This window comes from Macaca nemestrina, chromosome 10 (genome assembly GCF_043159975.1).
Source record: "Macaca nemestrina isolate mMacNem1 chromosome 10, mMacNem.hap1, whole genome shotgun sequence".
Taxonomy (NCBI): Eukaryota; Metazoa; Chordata; class Mammalia; order Primates; family Cercopithecidae; genus Macaca; species Macaca nemestrina.
The window spans coordinates 133,213,761-133,218,728 of record NC_092134.1 but is presented as its reverse complement, the minus strand read 5'-3'; the positions used below and the strand labels follow the sequence as shown (position 1 = coordinate 133,218,728).

At 40.3% G+C, this 4,968-nt stretch overlaps 1 pseudogene; it reads right to left on the bottom strand.

The window, feature by feature from the left end:
* Positions 1-2,160: 2,160 nt before the first annotated feature.
* LOC105499903 (aspartate aminotransferase, mitochondrial-like) lies at positions 2,161-3,485 on the bottom strand (annotated as a pseudogene).
* Between the last annotated feature and the right edge of the window lie 1,483 nt (positions 3,486-4,968).

Genomic DNA, 4,968 nt, shown 5'->3' with positions numbered 1-4,968 from the left:
GATGCAATTACCTTTCACTGGGTCCCTCCCACAGCATGTGAGAATTCAAGATGAGATGTGGGTGGGGATACAGCCAAACCATATCACAGACATTGAGAGTAAGCATTTAAACACTCATATAGCAACTTGACATTTCCTTAATAACCAAGTTGGGGAATCCACCTTGTTGGACAGGAAATAGACAAGTGTGGTACCATCAGACTCAGTGGTGGGTCACTTGTGACATGAGTGTGTATGAGTCATGAGAAATTGTGTAGCATTTAAAAATTTGTTATCTTAATGTTATTTTGTCAACTACAGTCCAACTGTGCATAAACATCTGAAATTCCCATATTACCTGCTTGTAAAATAATAACGAATAATTATGAAATTTGCAGGATCACTTGTTGGAAATAGTTATTGATGATTTGTGAAAATAAAATTTGAAAACAAGGCATCATTTGCATTATTTTGGGTAAGATTTAGAAACAAATAACCTCAACTTGCAGGAATTATCTTAAAATTTCTTTCTCTGTTCTCTTGAATATAGATCTTTGAAATCAGTTCTAGTTTTAATGGTAAATAGAAATACCTGAGGTACTCTTTCTCTTCAGTGAATAGAATATTGTCATAAATGCAACCTCATAAGCTCATTTGTCACATTACAACTTTACATATTAATATAAATAAAATTCATTCACAGTGTGGGTGTAGGCATTTAACATAGGAAATCCAATTTCATACTTAAACTTGGGATTAGTTACAGTTTTATTTTTTCTTCTTTTTCCTTTTGTTTCTTAATTGATAAATAGTAACTACATATTCATAAAGTATGTAGTGATATTTTGATACATATGATGTACAATAATTCTATTAGGGTAATTAGCATATCTATCATCTCAAACATTTATCATTTCTTTATGTTGGAAACATTTAATATCCTCTTCCTAGCTTTTTGAAACTATATTACATAGTATTTTTAACCATAGTAATCATACAGTGGTATGGAATGCTAGGAGGTATTCCACCTATCTCCTGCACAATGGAGAAACAGAAAATGTCTTTTTGGTTTTTTTTTTTTCCCCATCACATCATCAGGCTGAAAATTTTCTAAACTTTATCCTCTGTTTCCCTTTCAAAACTGAATATTTTAACAGCACGCAAGTCACCTCTTGACTGCTTCAATGCTTAGAAGTTTCTTCTGCCAGACACCCTAAATCATCTCCCTCAAGTTCGAAGTTCCACAAATCTCTAGGCTGCAATAAGTCTACATGGTTTCCAGGGGGTGAAGCCTGAACCCAGCTGGCAGCACACAAAGCCTAGAATATCCTCTTTCCTGGTACCACCTCATGCCACTGGACTCAGGGGGTGAGACGAGTGACTGCACAACCACATTCAACAGAGGAGGTACAACTGGGCAGAGACAACATCACAACCAGAGAAGACTACACAATCATTCAAGAGGATGCTGAGATAAAGTACAGTTACCTACTCTCCATTATTCTTTGCTGAGAAAGGCGAGGGTATGACATCAGCAGAAAATTATGTTTATTCTTAAAAAAATCCCAATAGGATGGGGTTGATGGTCATTCAAGCAGTAGAATGAGATAAAAATCTGCATTAGTTAAAAATCTTTGTAAATAAGGAAAAGAACAGCAATGGCAAGGGAGAAAAGAGAGCATTCTTATTTAAACTGCATTATTTTCCTTGCTGTAGTGGCAGCAGGCTCATTGGTTTTCATAAAACGTAATTTCCGCAGTGCAGTCTATTGACAAGGCTGCTCCATGATGGGAGGACAGACATGAGGCCAAGTGTTCATGACAGAACTAGGTCTTCTCTCAAAGCCTCTAATGTGGCTATTTCTCATGAGGAACCTGACACTGTATGACACTTCAGTTAAAGCTTCTGAAATATTGCAATGGCATAAATGACAGGTTTTTTGGTGTGATGACTTTCTTGTACATGTAAACTCTTTGAGAAAAGTTGGAGATAAAAGGACAGTGGGGAGTTTGGTTTAGAGCCACAATGTTCCAGATGCCAGCCACGGATCCCTCTGCCCTGTGTCACTACATGTTCTTTTCCGATAAACACTCAATCGCTGAGTGTTACACACTATGGTTTAAGGAAATGATCCATTCACCACCATCCAACCTCTCTTATCCTCTGTGTGAAGCTCCCAATAGCAGAGGCTGAAGATAGAAAGGCTATCTGTTTCCTTGCACCAGGTACATTACTTGGTGACCTGGTGAATGGTATGAGCAAGGTAGCCCACATTGCCAGAGGTGACCCCTGCCACAGAGATGCGGCCGTCCTTTGTCATATAGATGGAGAACTCTTTGGTCAGCTGCTCCACCTGTTCAGGCTTTAGCCCTGTGAAACAAAACATGCCAATTTGGGCAGTGATGCGTGGCCAGTTGTGGGTGGAACTCTCCTTCTTGAGGTTGGAGACCAGGTGAGTCCGCATGCTAATGATGTAGTCGGCCATGCCTTTCACTTCTTGCAACCATTGTTTTCACAAATCAGGGGTGTTAAGAATGGTAGAAGCAATCTGGGCCCATTGTGGGGACGGTTGGAATACATGGGACGGATCAAGATCTTCAACTGTGACTCTACCCTTTTGGTTTCACCTCATCTTCACATACCACAGTGAAGGCTCCTACACACTCACCATATAAGCCCATGTTCTTGGCATATGATCAGCAGAGACAAACATTAATGCCCTGTTTGATGAAGTGGCACACAGTCCAGGCATCCTTATCACCATCACCACCGGTAAAGCCTTGGTAGGCCATGTCAAAGAACGCAAAGAGATTCCTCTTCTTTACCAATGTTGGCATTTCCTTCCACTGTTCTGGATGTGGGTCCACTCCTGTGGAATTGTGGGTGCAGGCATGCAGAAGAAGAACATTTTGCTCTGGTATTTTTGAGAGGTCCTTCACAGCACCTGTGAAGTCAAAACCACAAGTCTTGGGGTCATAAAACTGATAACCTTGTAGCTGCATGCCAGTGTCCCTGAAGACGGGTGTGTGATTTTCCCAGCTTGGTTTGGGCAGAAAGACCTCTCAGATGACCTTAAAAAATCTTTGCAGAAAACTGGCTCCAATCCTTAAGGCTCCAGTTCCAGTGACAAACCGGCCACTTTTCAAGACTTCGCTGTTCTCACGAGGGCTAGTTCAGCAGATGCCTTGCAAAATTCAGCCAGGCCCCCAGTGGGCAGGTATTCCCTGTCCAAACTTTTTGTGGTAATCTGGACCTTTGCCTTGCGGACGCTAGGCAGCACATAAGGTTTTCCGTTATCATCCCGGTAGGCATCAACTCCCAGATTCATCTTTTTGCTATTGCTGTCCCTCTTAAAGGCTTCAATGACTCCCAGAAAGATATCTGGAGGTCCCATTTCTACATGGGTCCATCAGGAACTGTCTCTGGCTGAGGCCGCGGCAGCGAGGCCCAGGTGGAAGGTGGCGGGCGATCCCGGAGAGGACGCGGACGGAGTGCAGCAGGGCCATGGTGGACAGTAGGAGGGCAGTGGGCAGCTGCAGGACTGAGCAGAGGGTTCTCTGTAGAGTTTTAATTGTGAGAGATGATTTGTGAGGTTGATCTTAAGCTGTAGCCAATCTGGTCTGCTTTGCATGTCTTTCTGTATGGTCCATAGCAAATTTGCTGAGGACCTCCATCTTGTTTAACATCCTGGGGAGCAAAGCCTGTAACCACTTGGCAAGGTTTTTGTGTAGCCTCTGTGTAGCTTGGATTCCATCCTGGCTTAGGGAATGAGTCTTGTCTGGTTTCATATCTGCGTGACCTTTTGCTATTTGTTGATTCCATTTCTCTCCACGAACTGCCTTGGATTTTCCTTTCTCTGAGCATTTAGCAGAGTTTGCAAGTCAGAAATACTGCCACTTGGTGTGGCTAAATTCAGATAATAAGGGAGTTAAGAGGATTTTCTTAAGGAGTCCTCAGCTTAATTAAAAGTGGATATCCGAGTTAGGGTCATATTTAAAAGGCCTTTAGGTTTCCCTTTTCTTGGACCTTTTTTTGCTGGAAAAAGGTTTTTCTTGGTCAACTGAATTATTTTTTCTGCATTTTGCTTTGCCACTTTTAATGTGTGCATGAGAGGGGCGAGACCTCTGTTTTTCTCATGGACCCCATAAATTAAAAACACCCAGAGGCCAATAAGCCAGTTAGGAGATTGGCAAATGAAAGATCTTATGGGGACTGGATTATCTTTTACCTGTCTGTGTAATTATATATGTGTTGTGTGTGTGATGTTCATACCAAAAAAAGAGTTCTAATTAATTTTGTCTAAAGGAAGACAAGCACTTGGATCAAATATTTTATAAAAGAGAAGATAAAAAGCTGTGGTACCTTTCAGTTCATGTAACTTTGATCTTGGAGAAATAAAAACAGCCTTAATGATTATTGGTAAAAGGCAGATGTCATCAGAATGTAAATAGGTGGACCACATTATGCAGGTCAGATACTAGGTTGGCTAAATATTTTAAGGCCATAAACTGCTTTTTTGGTTTTTGAGAACTTTTCAATTTGCTGACTTCACAATTGGTAAGGCCTGGGGACATATGGAACTAAACACGTCCTTAATTATGCTCGAAGGAGTCAAACCTTGGCTGCACCTAGCACATAATCAAAACAACTTACCAGGTTTTACGTTAAAGTTAAAAATTGCTAAAAGTTACCATTATGGCATGCAATTGAGACTATTGGAAATAGATTTACATGCAAGGTGTGTAAGAACAGTGAAATGTGTTTTAATAAAAGTTTATAAGAAATCATAAAAATGTAAATTCCTGCCAAGGGTTGAAGATTTGTTTTAAATCAGATAAGATAAAGCTAAAAGTTCAAACAACTGGTGGAAGGATTGTAAAAGTTAATCTTGCAAAAAATTATCTGTGTGAACATATTGAATAACTTCAAAAATTATTATATAATTTTTCTGTAAATTGAGCATTGAAATAAAAGCAGAGCAAGGTATCC